Genomic DNA, 19,750 nt, shown 5'->3' on the forward strand with positions numbered 1-19,750 from the left:
CAAAGCAAGCAGCAACCCCAGGTGAGGAGCCCAGGAAGGCAACTTCATGGAATTCCCAATAAGAGACATAGAAACCATGTAGACATACCCGGAATGTAACAAGGTGAGCAGGACATGAACCAGATCTAAACAGGGAAAGTACAGGAAGGTGGGTGAGATCTCCAGGAATCCTGGTGACCACAGAGCAGGGAGGGAGCCAGGAACCAGAGACAGGACAACTTACCAGCAATGATACCTGATGATTAGGTTGGGTGGTACACATGAAGTAGTAGATCCATAGTGTCAGCAAGAGGTCCCCCACCTGACAAGACTCCAGGCAGCTCCCCCGCCCCACACTTCTTGCATTTAGTCGGGGCCAGGTCCCAATTGCTGGCTGCAGCCTATGGGAAGTGCCCGAGCACCCATGCTTGGTGACCAGAGCAGTACCCTCCCCCCTCCACCTTCCTGGTGACCAGCAGCATGAGCCCTCCTCCACCTCTGCCACCTCACCAGCCTGGGGACCATAGTATGAGCCCTCCCCCCCGACCCAGCCCTGCACCGCCCACTACCAATAATGCACATCTGCTCTTCCCGCTACTCCCTCAGCCACCCCACCCACCCAACAAGTGGCGGTGCATGCCTTGCACTGCCAGACTGACAACCGGTGATGGCGCATGCCTGTCCCACCCACCACACTCCAGCTGCCACCTCACACTCCTAGTGAGTAGCAGCACACACTCCCATGCCACCAGACCGATGACTGGTGGAGGCACCCACCCACTCCGCCTGCCACTACCACCCCCCAGCCCACTCAGCGATAGGTTGTCAGTGCTCCCATGTGGCCCAACTGGTGATCAGTGGAGCACACCCACCTCACACACCCTGATATATCAAAACAAAACAAAAAAATCAGGACAAAACAAATATACAATCAATCAATCAATAAATATATAAACAAAATAACACCTGAATGCTTCAGAGACAGCAGACAATAACAAATCATATAAAGAAACAGGACAAGATGGCTCAAGCAATTGAACAAAATAAAGGGAAAGAAAATCTTCCTGAGGAAGAAATGATAATAGAACTACCTGAGGAGGAATTCAAAAGACTTATAGTTAGGATCCTCACAAGAAAAAACCCTAGGAAAAATTAAGGAAAACAATACAAGAACAAAATGACAGGCTCAATAAACAAGTAGAAACCATGCAAGAACAACAACTAGAAATTCAGATTAACAATAAAATATCAGAAATAAATTACACAATAGAAGGACACAGAAGTAGAACTGAATCAATGGAAGAAAGAATCAGTGAATAGAGGACGAATCCCTTGATACTAATTTGTTTGAGGAGCAATCAGAAAAAAGAAGGAAGAGAGCCTAAGAGTTATGTGGGACACCATCAAGAGGAATAACTTATGTGTAATAGGAATTCCAAAAGAGGAGGAGAAAAAAGTAGAGAGAGAGTTTTTGAAGATATATTGGCAGACAACTTTCCAAATATCATGAAAGATGAGAAGGTTTCCATCCAAGAAGCCCAACAAACCCCATATAGGATAGGCTGCAGAAGAAATTCACCAAAATATGTTATAATCAAACTTTCTAAAACTAAAGACAAAGAATCCTGAAAGCATCTCATGAAAAACGAAATACAACTTACAAATGGGCACCAATATGATCAAGTTCTGATTTGTTGTCAGAAACCATGCAGACAAGAAGGCAGTGGGACGACATACATAAAATTCAGAATGAAAAGAATTGTCAACCAAGGATCATATATCCAGAAAAATTATCTTTCATGTTGAACAGGGCTCCAAAGGTGGGAAGTGGAGTCAGTGCCCCCATTACTGTTGGTTTTTGAATGAGAATGACAATGGGAGAGATGAAGTACAAAGCTGAGACCACTTTCATGATTTATATGTCTCTCTATGCAGCCATGTATCCTGTGTTTAATTAGCTAGAACAAGTAAATCTATCTACAGCTTAGACACTGAGAGTGGCTTTCATTAAGGATGAAAAGGAAAATTCAGATCTGACACAAGACATCATTATAAAAATATTAGAGGAAAAAAAAAGGGTAGAAATTCACTTCACAGAGTCCCTTCTTCATATTGCAGGTGAAGATGTAGAAGAGTATATGATAGAACAACCAGAGCCAGAATTCCAGGACCTAAATGAAAACGCATGAGCACTTCAAAAAATTTTCAGTAAGACCCTAGATGAGATCAATGACAGAGTACCATTTTTGCAGACACTGAAGGATATAGCTAGTGCAATAAAAGAACTTCTTGACATAGTGAATAATGTTTTAAAAAAATATCAATACCAGAATGGCAGGGCACTTGAACACCAAAAGAAACAATTTGTAAATTACTCCAAAAATTTCAGTGATACCCTGAAAACCTGTTTAAAATATGGCAAGGTAATAAATGTGTTCATAAGTGCCAACCAACTAATTCATCAAACCAATTTGATACGTCAGACCTTCAAAACTGTGCACTCAAGACAGAGCTCTAGAACACACACAAAAAAAACTCTAACAAAATTGAAAAGAGAAATAGACAGTTCTACAATATTTGTAGGAGAGTTTAACACATCATTTCTGAGGATGAACAGAACAACTAGAAAGAAACTCAATAAAGATGCAGAAGATACCAACTCAACCTCATAGACGTATTCAGAACACACCACCCAACAGCAGCACAGTACACATTCTTATTCAATGCACTTGGAACATTCTCCAGAATAGGCCATATTCTAGGCCACAAAGCAAGCCTCAATAAATTAAAAAACATTTACATAGTACAAAGCATTTTCTCTGACCATAACACTATAAAACTAGAAATCAACAACAGAAAGAGCAAGGAAAAAAATAAAATACATGGAACAAAAAAACACATTATTTTAAAACTACTGGGTCATAGAAGAAATTTAAAATGATATTTAAAATTCTTAGAATCAAATGAGAATGAAGACTCAACATACCAAAACCTTGGACACAGCAAAAGCAGTGCCCAAAGGAAAATTTATAGCAATAAATTCACATATTAAAAAGAAGAAAGGTCAAAAATAAATAACTTGAACAAATAAAAAAGGAACAGCAAAAGAAGTCCACAGTCACAAAAAGAAAGGAAATAATAAAGATCAGAGCGGAAATAAATGAAATAGAAAAGCAATAGAAAAAAAATGAACAAAACTAGAAATTGGTTCTTTGAGAGGATCAATAAAATTGACAAACCACTGGCCAAACTGACCAAGGAAAAAACTGAGAAGACACAAATAACCAAAATAAGAAATGAAAGGGGTGACATTACTACAGAAATGACCCAGATAAAGAGGATCACAATAGAATATTATGAAAAATTGTACTCCAACAAATTTGAAAACCTAGAGGAAATGGGCAAATTTCCAGAAACACACTACCTATCTAAACTAACACAAATAGAGGTAGAAAATCTAAATAGATCCATAACAAAAGAAGAAATTGAAGATGTCATAAGAAAACTCCCAACAACAACAACAAAAAAAAAGCCCCAGCCCAGACGGCTTCACTGCAGAATTCTATTAAACATTCAGAGAAGAGTTGACACCAATTCTACTCAAACTATTCCAGTACATAGAAAAGGAAGGGATACTCCCTAGCTTGTTCTATGAAGCCTGCATAACCCTGATACCAAAGCCGGGCAAAGATATCACAAAAAAAAAAAAAAAATTACAGACCAATATTCCTCATGAGTATAGACGCAAAAACTCTAAACAAAATTCTAGCCCAAAGACTACAACAACATATCAAAAAATAATATATTGTGATCAGGTGGAATTCATACCAGGATGCAAGCGTGGTTCAACATTAGAAAATTAATCAATGTAATTCACCACATAAATAAAACAAAGGAAAAGAATCATATGATCATGTCATTGAATGCAGAAAAGGAATTTGATAAAGTCCAACACACATTCCTGAAAAACAACTCTCAGCATAATAGGAATAGAAGCAAAATTCCTCAACACAAGCATTATTCTCAATGGAGAGAGTTTGAAAGCATTCCCCTTGAGAATGGGAATGAGACAAGGATGCCCTGATTATCACCACTCTTATTCAATATTATAGTGGAAATCCTAACCAGAGCAAGAAGGCAAGAAAGGAAAATAAAGGGTATCCAAACTGATGAAGAAGAAGTAAAATGATCCCTATTCGCAGATGACATGATCTTATACATAGAAAATCCCAAAGACTCCACAAGAAAGTTACTGAAATTAATAGAAGGGCTCAGCAAAGTGGCAGAGTACAAGATCAACATATGAAAATCAGTTGAGTTCTTCTACACTAACAAGTAGAACTCTGAAAACGAAATCAAGAAAACAATACCATTTACAATAGCCCCCAAAAGGATAAAATATGTAGAAATAAATCTAACCAGGTACATAAAAGACTTATACAAGGAAAACTACAAAACATTACTGCAAGAAACCAAAAGAGACCTATATAAATGGAAAAAGTTCCATGCTCGTGGATTGGAAGACTTAACATTGTAAAAATGTCAATACCACCCAAAGCAATCCATAAATATTATGCGATCGCAATCCAAATCCCAACAACATTCTTTAACAAAATGGGAAAACAAATCTCCAACTTTATATGGAAAGGAAAGAGCGTCCGAATAGCTAAAGCAATATTGAAGAAGAACAAAGTAGGAGGCCTCACATTTCCTGATCTCAGAAATTACTATACATCCACGGTAATCAAAACAATCTGATACTGGTCCAATGATAGACACATAGACCAATGGAACAGAATTGAGAACCCAGAAGTAAATCCATCCATCTATGGACAGCTGATCTGCAACAAAGTGTCAAAGTCCATTCAATGGGGAAGAGACAGTCTCTTTAACAAATGGTGCTGGCAAAACTGGATATCCATTTGCAAGAAAATGAAACAGGATCCATACTTCACATTGTACACAAAAAGTAACTCAAAATGGATCAAAGACCTAAATGTTAAAACTAAAACTATGAAGTTCCTCGAAGATAACATAGGGACAAAGCTAGGGGTCCTAATTTTGGGCATAAATACACTATCAAATACAACTAAAAATCCACAAACAACAGAAGATAAACTAGATAACTAGGACTTCCTAAAAATTAAATACTTATGCTCATCAAGACTTTATCAAAAGAGTAAAAAGAGAATCTACAAACTGGGAAAATTTTTTTGGTAACAACATATCTCATAAAGGTCTCATCTCTAAAATATATAGAAAATTTCAACACCTCAACAACAAAAAGACAAACAATCCAATCAAAAAATGGGCAAAGGACATGAATGAACTTCACCAAAGAGGACATTCAGGTGGCTAACAAACATGTGAAGAGATCATTAGCCATTAGAGAGATGCAAAACAAAATAACAAATGCTGGCAAGGTTGTGGGGGGGATTGAAACTCTTATACATTGTTGGTGGGATTGTAAAATGGTACTACCACTATAGAAAACAGTATGGTGCTTCTTCCTCAAAAATCTAGAAATAGAAATACCTTATGATCCAGCAATCCCACTCCTAGGTATATTTCCTAAAGATATAAAAGCTGTGACACAAATAGACGTATGCACACCCGTGTTCATTGCAGCATTATTCACCATGGCAAAATGATGAAAACAACCTAAGTGCTCATCAATGGACAAATGGATAAACAAATTGTGGTAAATACATACAATGGAATACTAAGCAATGATAAAGAATAATGATGAGTCCATGAAACATCTTATAACATGGATGAATCTGGAAGATATTATGCTGAGTGAAGTATCTCAAACACAAAAGGACAAATACTGCAAGATATCAATTTTATAAAAAGTCAAGAATAGGGGATGTGGGGCCAAGATGACAGAGTAGTCAGATGCTTCCTGCTGTCCCTTTTACAACTAACACCTGAAAAAACAAGTGAATTGATTATATATGACAATCTGGGAGCCCAGAGCATCAAAGACAAAGCTGAGGGGTAGAACTGAGTAGCAAGGGGAGGGAGAGACAGTTCAGAAGCAGTGAGGAATTGCCAGACATGACGTGCCTGGAACCAGCATCCTGCAGGCTGGATCAGCTGGCACAAGTGGGCTGAGGCAAGCAGTAGCACTCGGGACGTGTTTTCCCCATCAGGAGAAACCAAGCAGCGGAGAGTCTGCTCAAGCCTCCAGAACCAGGGAGAAGCAGCGCTCAGTCATCAAAAGATAAGTACAAGCGTTTAACCTACTGCGTGGGTCAAAAAAAGAAACCCATTTGGGAAATACCTCTCTCCCATTTACCTGTCCCTTCCCCACTCTGCTGCAGGTCCTGGTCTGGCTTCAGTGATTGCTGCAAACCCTGGGCCAGAACTAGGACCTATCGTGCTCCTTGATCCATTCTCCTGGCTTTGGAGAGGGAACAAATTAACAAACAGAAAAAAATAATCTGCCACCTCCCCTAAGCCAGGCACTCAGGGCAGGCACAGCCCTTTTGCCTAGGCAGAGGCATAAGGGGTCCATGGACTTTGAATGCCTTTCATCCCTGCATGCACCTGCCTGGGCCCATTTCAACAGTGTAGGCCCTCATTACCATAGTACAACAGGATATATACCTGAAGCCTATTTTCAACTACATCAGCTATAAGGGGGAATGGCAGATCCGTTACATTTAACACTGCCCTGCCCATTAAGCAGGGTCCTCACATACCCACATCAGGGACCTGAGGACTGGTGGCTCCACCCACTCCATCTAGCCTTCCACAACAGTGGTCCAACAATAAGTGGTGCCTCCCAGTTCTTACAGCCAACAGCAGTGGGTGCCCAAAGTCCAGCTGCAAAACTCACCCACCTACATGCTCTAGGGAACAGGGACACACTTTCCTCCCAGACACTCAAGGGCAGCCGTTAGCCCCCTTCCTTGCTCAGTGTGTGGCCCTCTACTGCAGCCAGATACCTGTGCCTACTTTAATCACCCTTAGGACTGTAGGTGAGAGCCTGCACCACAAACTTGTTGACTGACTACCTGGACACCTGAACTGAAACCACACAAGAAAAGTAAACAGACTCCTGGGCTCACATACCTAGTAACAGATCTAACCACCTGGTAACAGGATGTGAGAGCTTTAAAGACGCCAATAATCAAATTAGCTCACACAAGCAGCCTATTTGGGCATATCAAAACAAAACAAAACAAGAAGCTAGGACACAGTAAGCAAACATAAAATAAATAAATACAATAACTTACTGATGGCTCGGGGACAACAGTCAATATCAAATCACATAACGAGGCAGACCACGGTGGCTTCAGCAAGCTCCCAAAATAAAGAATAAAGAAATTTGCTGGAGGAAGAGAATTTCTTGGATTTACCAGAGGTCGAATTCAAAAGATTAATATACAGAACTCTTCAAGAGATCAGGAAGGAGATCATGCAAAACTCAAAACAAGCCAAGGAACACAGAGACAAAGCAATAGAGGATCTTAAGAAGGTTATTCAAGAGTATAATCACAAATTTAATAGGCCGCAAGAATCCATAGAGAGACAGCAAATAGAAATTCGGAAGATTAACAATAAAATTTCAGAATTAGACAACTCAATAGAAAGTCATAGGAGAAGAATCAAGGCAATGGAAGTCAGAATTAGTGAGATTGAAGATAAAGCACTTGACACCAACTTGTCTGAGGAAAAATCAGATAAAAGGATTTTAAAAAATTGAAGAAACCCTAAGAATTATGTGGGATTCTATCAAGAGAATAACCTACGAGTGATTGGAGTACCAGAACACAGGGGAACAACATAAAATACATAGAGAATTGTTGAAGATTTGTTGGCAGAAAACTTCCCTGATATCGTGAAAGATGACAAGATATCTATCCAAGATGCTCATCGAACCCCACATAAGGTAGATCCCAAAAGAAAGTCACCAAGACATATTATAATCAAACTTTCCAAAACCAAAGATGAAGAGAGAGCTTTAAGAAAGGCTAGGGATAAATGAAAAGTCATCTACCAAGGAGAGTCAATAAGACTAAGCTCAGAATACTCAGCAGAAACCATGCAGGCAAGAAGGTAATGGGATGACATATATAAAGCCTTGAAGGAAAAATCATTGCCAGCCAAGAATTATAGATCCAGCAAAATTGTCTCTCAAATATGATGGTGAAATTAGGGTATTTCCAGATAAACAGAAGATTAGGGAATTTGCAAAAACCAAACCAAAATTACAAGAAATACTAAAGGGATTCCTCTGGTTAGAAAATCAGTAATGTCAGATAATAATCCAAGAATAGAACACAGGACAGAGCAACCAGATATCAACCCAGGTAGGGAAGTTGCAAAAATAAATAAAAGCTAAAACACTGACAATAGGGAAACAGAAATGTCAATATGTAAAACATTAAAACAAAAAAAGAGGAACTAAATAAGTAGACAGATTTTTCATACAGAGAGGAAATCAAGGCGATATAAAGAAATAAAAGACTGGTTTAAACTTAGAAAAATAGGGGTAAATATTAAGGTAACCACAAAGGAAACTAGCGATCCTACATATCAAAATAAAAAACAAGAAAAACATAAACACACAGCAAATACAAAATCAATAACAATGAAAAGATGAAAACAAAATACATAAAGAAAAACATCTCAGCACAGAAAATTAAGTGGAACACAAAAACTGTCAAAAACACACACAAAAAGACATCAAAATGACAGCACTAAATTCATACCTATCAATAATTACACTGAATGTAAATGGACTAAACGCAGCAATAAAGAGACACAGACTGGCCAATTGGATAAAAAAACACCATCCGTCTATATGCTGCCTACAAGAGACACACCTTAGACTTAAAGACACAAACAAACTAAATCTCAAACATGGAAAAAAATACATCAAGCAAGCAACACTCAAAAAAGAGCAGGAGTGGCAATATTAAACTCTGACAAAATAGACTTTAAAGTAAAATCCACCACAAAGGATAAGGAAGGACACTATATTATGATTAAAGGGTCAATACACTTGGAGGATAAAACCATAATATATATCTACCCACCCAATGACAGGACTCCAAAATACATAAAGCAAACTCTAACAGCACTGAAAAGAGAAATAGACAGTTCTGCAATAATAGCAGAAGACTTCAACACACTACTTTTGGTGAAAGAACATCCAGAAAGAAGCTCAGTAAAGACACAGAAGATCTATATGCCACAATCAACCAACTTGATCTCATAGACATATACAGAATGTTCCATCCAACAGCAGCCAAGTATGCTTTCTTTTCCAACGCACATGTAACACTCTCCAGAATAGACCACATATTAGGCCACAAAGCAAGCCTTAACAGAATCCAAAACATCAAAATATTACGAAGCATTTTTTCTGACCATAAAGCCGTAAAAGTAGAAATCAACAGAAAAAGCAAGGAAAAAAATCAAACACATGGAAACAGAACAACACCTTTCTCAACAACTACTGGGTTATAGAAGAAATTAAGCACAGAATAAAGAAATTCACAGAATCAAGTGAAAATGAAAACACATCCTACCAGAGCCTTTGGGATACAGCAAAAGCAGTGATCAGAGGTCAGTTTAGAGCAATAAATACACACATCCAAAAAGAAGAAAGGGCAAAAATCAAAACATTAACCATGCAACTTGAACAAATAGAGAGCAGCAAAAGAAGCCTTTGGGCACCAGAAGAAAGGAAATAATAAGAACTAGAGCAGAATTAAATGAAATAGAGAATAGAAAAACAATTGAAAGAGTTAACAAGACCAAAAGTTGGTTCTTTGAAAAGATCAACAAAATAGACAAACCATTCGCCAAACTGACAAAAGAAAAACAGCAGAGGAAGCAAATAACCCAAATAAGAAATGAGATGCGCAATATCAGATCAGACCAAACTGAAATTAAAAGAATCAGAATACTATGAAAAATTGTACTCCAAAAAATTTGAAAACCTACAGGAAACAGGCAAATTTCTAGAAAAACTTTACCTACCTAAACTAACACAAACAGAGATAGAACAATTAAATAAATCTTTAACAAAAGAAGAGATTGAAGAGGTAATTTAAAAACTCCCAACAACAACAAAAAAAGCCCTGGCCCTGAAGGCTTCACTGGAGAATTCTACCAAACTTTCACAGGAGGGTTATCACCACTACTACTAAAGGTATTTCAGAGCATAGAAAAGGACAGAATACTCCCAACTCATTCTATGAAGCCAGCATATCCCTGACACCAACATCAGGTAAAGACATCACAAAAAAGAAAATTACAGACCAATAACCCTCATAAACAAAGATGCAAAAATCCTGAACAAAATTCTAGCCAATAGAATTCAACAACATATTGAAAAAATAATTCACCATAACCAAGTGTAATTCATATCATGTATGCAGGGATGGTTCAACATTAGAAAAACAATCAATGTAATCCATCACATAAATAAAACAAAATACAAGAACCACATGATCTTATCAATTGATGCAGAAAAGACATTAGACAAAGTCCAACACCCATTCATGATAAAAACTGTCAACAAAATAAGAATAGAAGGGAAATTCCTTAACATAATAAAGGACATTTGTACAAAGCCAACAACCAACATCATCCTAAATGGAGAGAGTCTGAAAGCACTCCACTCCAGAACAGGAACCAGACAAGTGTGCCCTTTATCACCACTCTTATTCAACATTGTGCTGGAGGTCCTAGCCAGAGCAATTAGGCTAGAAAAAGAAATAAAGAGCATCCAAATTGGTAAGGAAGAAGTAAAAGTATCCCTATTTTCAGATGATATGGTCTTATACACAGAAAACCCCAAAGAATCCACAAGAAAACTACTGGAACTAATAGAAGATTTCAGCAACATATCAGGATACGAGATAAACATACAAAAATCAGTTGGATTCCTCTACACCAACAAAGAGAACTTCAAGAGGAAATCACCAAATCAGTACCATTTACAATAGCCCCCAAAAAGACAAAATACTTAAGGAATAAATCTAACCAGAGACGTAAAAGACCTATACAATGCAAACTACAAGACACTACTGCAAGAAACCAAAAGAGACCTACATAAGTGTAAAAACATACCTTGCTCATGGATAGGAAGACTCAGCATTGTGAAAACGTCTATTCTACCCAAAGCTATCTACAGATACAATGCAATCTGGATCCAAATTACAACGGCATTTTTTAATGAGATGGAGAAAAATATCACCGACTTCATCTGGAAAGGGAAGAGGCCCTGGATAAGTAAAGCATTACTCAAGAAGAACAGAGTGGGAGGCCTCACACTACCCGGTTTTAGAACCTATTATACTGACACGGTAATCAAAACAGCCTGGTACGGGTACAACAACGGATACATAGACCAATGGAACAGAATTGAGAATCCAGACGTAAATTCATCCACCTATGAGCAGCTGATATTTGACAACTGCCCATAATCCGTTAACTGGGGAAAAGACAGTCTCTTTAACAAATGGTGTTGGTATAACTAGATATTCATCTGCTAGAAAATGAAACAAGACCTGTACCTCACACCATGCACAAAAACTAACTCAAAATGGATCAAAGACCTAAATATAAAATCTAAAACAATAAAGATCATGGAAGAAAAAATAGGGACAATGCTAGGAGTCCCAATACATGGCATAAACAGTATACAAAACATAACTAACAATGCACAAACACAAGAGGAGAAACTAGATAACTAGGAGCTCCTAAAAATCAAACACTTATGCTCATCAAAAGACTTTACTAAAGGAGTAAAAAGACAACCTACAGACTGGGAAAAAAAATTTGACTATGACATATCTGATCAGGGTCTAGTCTCTAAAATCTACAAGATACTGCAAAACTTCAGCAACAAAAAGACAAATAGCCCAATTAAAAAATGGGCAAAGGATATGAACAGGCACTTCGCCAAAGAAGACATTCAGGCAGCTAACAGATACATGAGGAAATGCTCACCATCATTAGCAATTAGAGGAATGTAAATCAAAACTAAAATAAGATACCATCTCACCCCAACAAGGCTAGCATTAATCCAAAAAACACAAAATAATAAATGTTGGAGAGGTTGTGGAGAGACTGGAACACTTACACACTGCTGGTGGGAATGTAAAATGGTACAACCACTTTGGAAATCAATTTGGCGCTTCCTTAAAAAGCTAGAAATAGAAGTACCATATGATCCAGTAATCCCACTCCTTGGAATATATCCTAGAGAAATAAGAGCCATCACATGAATATATATATGCACCCATGTCCACTGTAGCACTGTTCACAATAGCAAAAAGATGGAAACAACCTAGGTGTCCATCAATGGACGAATGGATAAACAAATTATAGTATATTCACACAATGGAATACTACGCAACAATAAAGAACAACAATGAATCCATGGAACCTCTCATAACATGGATGAATCTGGAAGGCATTATGCTGAGTGAAATTAGTCAGTTGCAAAAGGACAAATATTGTATGAGACCACTATTATAAGAACTCAAGAAAAGGTTTAAACACAGAAGAAAACGTTCTTTGATGGTTACAAGGGTGGGGAGGGAGGGAGAGGGGTATTCACTAACTAAATAGGTAGAGAAGAATTATGTGAAGGGAAGGACAACACACAATACAGGGGAAGTCAGTTCAACTGGACTAAACCAAAAGCTGAGAAGTTTCCTGAACACAACTAAACACTTTAAGGGACAGAGTAGCAGGTGCAGGGGTCTGGGGACCATGGTTTCAGGGGACATCTAGGTCAATTGGCGTAACAAAGTTTATTAAGAAAATGTTCTGCATCCCACTTTGGTGAGTGGCGTCTGGGGTCTTAAAAGCTAGTGAGCAGCCATCTACAGTGCATCAATCGGTCCCAAACCACCTGGAGTAAAGGAGAATGAAGAAAACCAAAAACACAAGGAAAATATTAGCACAAGAGGCAAAAGGGCCACATAAACCAGAGACTCCATCAGCCTGGGACCAGAAGAACTAGATGGTGCCTGGCTACCACCAATGACCACCCTGACACAAACACAACAAAGAGTCCTTTACAGAGCAGGAGAGAAGTGGGGTGCAGAACTCCAATTCTAGTAAAAAGACCAGACTTGATGGTCTGACTGAGACTGGAGTAACCCCAGAAGACATTGCCCCCGGGCTCTCTGTTGGCCCAGAACTGAAACCATTCCTGAAGACAACTCTTTGAACAAAGATTAGACTGGACTATAAGACATAAAATAATACTCGTGCAGAGTGTGCTTCTTAGTTCAAGTGGATACGCGAGACTAAATGGGCAGCTCCTGTCTGGAGGCGAGATGGGAAGGCAAAAAGGGATAGGAGCTAGCTGAATGGACACAGGGAATCTTGGGTGGGGAGGGGGAATGTGCTGTCACATTATAGGGATAGCAACTAGGGTCACATAACAATGTATGTATAAATTTTTGTATGAGAAACTAACTTGAGCTGTAAACTTTCACCTAAAGCATAATTAAAAAGAATTTTTTTAAGTCAAGAATAGGTATATCCAGAGAAAGCAACGTTCTTTGATGGTTATCAGGGATGGGTGGGGGAGGAAGGGGGAGTCACTTACTAGATAGTAGACACATGTTAATTCTAGTGATTTGGAAAAGCAATACACAATATTGGGGAAGTCAGCACAACTTGGCCAAGGTAAATGAAGACACAGAGAGGTACACAAGAATAAAGGACAACTATGGTAAATGCTATAACATATACAATTTTGCAACAACAGTAATAGCAAGCAAGAAATATGTGAGTGGTTACATAGGTAGATATGTATGCTCTATGGGTGTGGAAGGCAAATGGGACTATATGTATATTTATGGGCATATGTATATACACGTTTGTATGTGCTGCATATATATTCATATATGTAATAAAGCACATAGGAAGCACAGTTCTGAAAACTTCTTAGATATACCCAAACACCTCATGGGTTTGATTTACTGGGTTTGCAGCCTCTGGACCATGGTCTCGTGGGACAACTAGGTCAATTGGCATAATATAGTTCATAAAGATAATGTTCTACATCCTAGTTTGGTGAGTAGCATCTGGGGTCTTAAAAGCTTGAGAGCGGCCATCTAAGATACAACTATTGGTCTCTTCCCACGTGGAGCAAAGGATAGCGAAGGAAACCAAACACTGAAGGAAGAAATTAGTCCACAGGACTAATGGCCCACATGAACCACAGCTTCTTCCAGCCTGAGACCAGAACTAGATGGTACCCAGTTACCACTACCGAACGTTCTGACGAGGAACACAATAGAAGTTCCCAATTAGGGTGCGAGAAAAATGCAGAACAAAACTCAAAAAGATTTCTATTACTGGGCTGATAGAAACTAGAAGAACCCCCAAGGTTATCACCCTAAGATACCCTTTTAACTTGGAACTGAAGCCACTCCCAGAAGTCACCTTTCAGTCAAATAATAGATTGGCCTATAAAATAAACAATAAAGGAGGAGTATACTCCTTTAAAAATCAACTAGACAAGATCAAATGCTCAATATTTACACAAAAGCAAAGATGAGAAGGCAAGGAGGGGCAGGGAAACTGGATGGATGGAAACAGGGCAGGTGGGATGGAAATGGTGAGAGTGCGGACACATTATGGAGATTGTAACCAAATGTCACAGGACAATTTGTGTATGAATTGCTGAATGGGAATCTAATTTGCTGTGTAAACTTTCACGTAAAACACAATAAAATATTTTTTTAAAAGTCTATTCTAAAAAAGAAGAAAAGATTCATATTAACTTCTATACTAAGAAACTAGAAAAAGAAGACCAAATCAAACCAAAGTAAGCAGAAAAAGGAAATAATAAAGATAAGAGTGGAAATCAATGACATTAAAAGTAGTAAAACAATAGAGAAAATCAATGAAACCAAAAGCTAGTTCTTTGAGACTGACAAAATTAATAAGCCTTTTACCAGACTTATCAGGGAAAAAACAAAAAGAGAAATAAAACACAAATTATCAGTATAAAAAAATGAGAGAGATAAACCTACAGACATTAAAAGCACAATAAGGGAATACCACGAATAACTTTATGCTGATGAATTTGAAGACTTAGATGAAACAGAAAAGTTTCTTGAAAGACACAAACTACCAAAGCTCACTCAAGAAGAGATAGATAACAGAACAGCCCTAAAGTAATTAAAGAAATTGAAACTGCAGTTTAAAATCTTCTCACAAAGAAAACTCCAGACCAAGATTACTTTTTTTGGTGAGTTCTATTAAACATTTAAGGAAAAAATAATACAAATTCTATAATCTCTTCCAGAAAATTGAAGACAAAATTCAACATCTATTCCAGATTTAAAAAAAAAAAAAAAAAGACTCAGCAAACTAGGAAAGAATAGAACTTCCTCATCCTGATCTACAAAAAAAACCACAGCCAAAATCATACTTTCTGGCGAAGGACTGAATGCTTTCCCTCTAAGATTAGGAACAAGGCAAGGATGGCCACTCTCACCACTTCTATTCAACATCTTACTGAATTCCCTAGTCAGTACAATAGACAAGAAGAAAGAAATAAAGGCATCTAGACTGGAAAAGAAGTAAAACTGTCTTACTCACAGATGATAAGGATCGCCTATCTAGAAAATTCTATGCCATCTACAAAAAAAAGCTACTAGAACTAATAAGTTGGTTTTAGCAAGGCTTCAGGGTAGAAAATCAATATATGAAAATCTATTTTATTTCTTTATACTAGTAACAAATAATCAGAAATCGAATTTTAAAAATAATACCATTTACAATCACATAAAAGATGAAATAAACATAAATCTGAAAGAAAGAGATGCAAGATATGTACACTGAAAACTACAGAACGTTGCCGAGAAAGATTAAAAAGACCAAAATAAATGAAGAAACATACCATGTTGATGGGTCAAAGAAGCAATATTGTTAATATGTCAGTTGTCTCCAAATTGACCCATAGATTCAATGCAACACCAATCAAAATCACAGGACAGCTTTCTGTAAAAATGGATAAACTGATTATAAAATTCATATAGAAATGAAAAGAATCTAGGATAGCCAAAACAACTTTAAATAAGAACAAATTTGAAGAACTAACAGTACGTGATTTCAAGACTTACTATAGTTACAGTAATCAAAGAAACATGGTATTGATATAAAGAGAGAGAAATAGATCAATGAAACAGAATAGAGAGCTCATAAACAGATACATATATGGATCAAAGATCAAAGACCACAGCCTTCAGTATGGATTATACTGCAACATAAAGAAAACAAAAGTCCTCACAACCGGACCAATAAGCAACATTATGATAAACGGAAAAAGGATTGAAGTTGTCTAGGATTTCATTTTACTTGGATCCACAATCAACACCCATGGAAGCAGCACTCAAGAAACCAAATGACACATTGCATTGGGCAAATCTGCTGCAAAAGACCTCTTTAAAGTGTGAAAAAGTAAAGATGTCCCTTAAAGGACTGAGGTGTGCTTGACCCAATCCATGGTGTTTTCAATCGCCTCATATGCATGTGAAAGCTGGACAATGAATAATGAAGACTGAAGAAGAATTGATGCCTTTGAATTATGGTGAAGAATATGGAATATACCCGTAGACTACCAGAAGAAGGAATAGCCAGACTGCACATTAGAAGCAAGGATGGCGAGACTTCATCTCACATACTTTGGACATGTTATCAGGAGGGACCAGTCCCTGGAGAAAGACATCTTGATTGATAAAGTAGAGGGTCAGTGAAAAAGAGGAAGACCCTCAACGGGATGGATTGACACAGTGTCTGCAACAATGGAATCAAGCATAACAACACTTGTGAGAATGGTGCAGGACGGGGCAGTATTTCATTCTGTTGTATATATGGTCACTATGAGTCGGAACCAACTGGTCAGCACCTAACAACAACAACATATGTATATCATATAAAGATGCAAGGGCAATACAGCAAAGAAAGTATAATTTTTCAATAAATGATGCTGGAACAGTTATATTTCCATGTGCAAAATAAAGAAATTTGATCCATACCTCCCACCATATATAAAAATAACTCAAAATGATCATAGACCTAAATGTAAAACCCAAAACGATAAAACTTGTAGAAGAAAGCGTCAGAGAAATTTATGTGACCTTAGGTTAGACAAAGATTTCTTAGATATTACACCCGTAAGCACAATGCATAACAGAAAAAAAAATTGATAAATTGGAGTTCACCATAATTACAAACTTCTGCTCTTTGAAACACACTGTTAAGGGAACAAAAAGACAAGCTATGGACTCGGAGAACATATTTACATGTCTTGTATCCAGAATGTCTAAGGATCTCTCAAAAGTCAATAATAAGGAACAATTCAATTTTAAAAATAAACAAAAGTGACTAATGGACCACAACTACCACGGCTTCCACCAGACTGAGTCCAGTACAACTAGATGGTGCCCAGCTACCACCACTGACTGCTCTGACAAGGATCACAACAGAAGGTCCTAGACAGAGCTGGAGAAAAATGTAGAACAAAATTCTAACTCACAAAAAAAAAGACCAGATTTACTGGTCTGACAGAGACTGCAGAAACCCTGAGAGTATGGGCCCCAGACACCCTTTTAGCTCAGTAATGAAGTCACTCCTGAGGTTCACCATTCAGCCAAAGATTAGACAGCCCAATAAAATAAAACAACACTAATGGGGCACAACAGTCCAGGGACAAGGACTAGAAAGTGGGAGGGGACAGGAAAGCTGGTAATAGGGAACCCAAGGTCGAGAAGGGAGAGTGTTGATGTGTTGTAGGGTTAACCATTGTCATAAAACAATATGTGTACTAACTGTTTAATGAGGAACTATTTGTTCTGTAAACCTTCATCTAAAGTACAATAAAAAATAAAATAATAAAAATTTTAAAAAGCAAAAAAATAAAAATAAACAAAAGCTTTGAACAGACACTTCACCAAAGAGGATACAAGATAAAAAAATAAGCACATAAAAAGATACTTGCTCAACATCATTAGTCATTAGGGAAATGCAACTTAAAACCACAATAAGAAACCACTGCACAACTATTAGAATGGATAGAATTTTAAAAATCAACCATACCAAATGTTTGTGAAATATTTGAGAACACTAAATGATAAAATGGTACAACCACTTTGGAAAGCAATTTGGGAGTTTCTTTAAAAGGCAAACTTACAGCTACCATCTAAACCAGCGATTCCATTTCTAGGTATTTACCCAAGAGAAATGAAAGCATATGTCTACATAAAAGTTGTACATAAACGTTCCTAGCAGCTTTACAATTAATAGCTGAAAACTGGAACCTCTGAAGTGCTAACTTCTTCATGTGTTCATTTTACAAGTATTTAACACCACTTCTTAAGGAAGACCTACAATCAGAAGGCTACAGAGCTGGTGTGGTAAGATAACATATAAAGTATTACATTTTGGCAGACTTAGAAAGTAAGCATCAAATTGCACGTTCTGTTCCCCTGCAACCACCTACACGTGGACTTCTGAAAACAAAGACACTAGATGCTGATCTGCTGGGTTCAAAGAACACTCCAGTTGTGAGACAAAAAACGGTATTATAGATCAACCAGGGGAACTGGTTTCCCTTCCTACCCCACCTGTCACTGTCCCAGCTGCAATGGAAGAGAAAAGGAGAAGGGAGATAGCAAAGAATGTGCTCAAAGCCTTCATCTCCTCTCCCGTTCGTGTTTCGTGGAGGAAAGGTAGGTCTGAAACACAGTACCCCATTAGATTGAGGTAACCAAGAGAGTAGAGAAGTCTAGCTGGGTTTTAAGAGCAGCAGCCAGGAATACAAGTCTTATACCACTGGAAATAGGAAAGGCAAGAGACAGCCCCCAGACAGCGCTCTGAGTTTCTCTCAGGCCAAATGTGGCCTGAAAGGGATCCAAATGTCCCCATATGACCAAGTAGGATTTAAACAAGCAGTTACACATGCCAGGGGATCACTGAGAAAGGAGTGAGAGCCTGGGCTCCCTGCCAAGGGCCCAAAGGAAGTTGAGGCCAGAACTTCAGGCAGATTCTCCCTGCCAGGAACTACCTGGCACCCACAGATCTGCAGGTTGCTACCTGCTGGGGTGTGTGACAGGAACTCTTCAGGATTTCATTTTACTTGGATCCACAATCAACGCCTATGGAAGCACAGTCAAGAAATCAAACGACACATTGCACTGGGCAAATCTATAGCAAAAGACCTCTTAAAGTGTTAAAAAGCAAAGACGTCACCTTGAGGACTAAGGTGCACCTGACCCAAGCCATGGTGTTTTCAATCACCTCATATTCATGAGAAAGCTGGACAATGAATAAGGAAGACTTAACAAGAATTGATGCCTTTGAAACATGGTATTGGCAAAGAATATTGAATATACCATGTACTGCCAGAATGATGAACAAGTCTGTCTTGAAAGAAGTACCAGCAGAATGCTCTTTAGAAGCAAGGATGGTGAGATGTCATCTCACTTACTTTGGGCATGTTATCAAGAGGCATCAGTCCCTGGAGAAAGATATCATGCTTGGTAAAGTAGAAGGTCAGCGAAAAAGAGGAAAACTCTCAACAAGAATTGACACAGTGGGCTGTTCCGGCAAGATGGAGCTCTAGGCAGAAACACCACGCCGTCCCTCCACAGCAAAGATCCGAAAAACTAAGCCAAACAGAGAATGCAACAATCCTGAAACCCTAGAACACCAAATGAAGAGATAAAGAACTCAGCCGAGCACCAAATGGAGTGAGAATACTGAAAGAGAACGG

General features: G+C 38.1%; 1 pseudogene; it reads left to right on the forward strand.

Annotated features, from left to right (window-relative positions):
• Window positions 1-1,841: 1,841 nt before the first annotated feature.
• The window catches only part of LOC101342600 (programmed cell death protein 10 pseudogene), a 59,286-nt pseudogene continuing 41,377 nt past the window's right edge, over window positions 1,842-19,750 (forward strand).

This window comes from Trichechus manatus, unplaced genomic scaffold, assembly GCF_000243295.1.
Source record: "Trichechus manatus latirostris isolate Lorelei unplaced genomic scaffold, TriManLat1.0 scaffold00067, whole genome shotgun sequence".
In the NCBI taxonomy this organism is placed as follows: domain Eukaryota; kingdom Metazoa; phylum Chordata; class Mammalia; order Sirenia; family Trichechidae; genus Trichechus; species Trichechus manatus.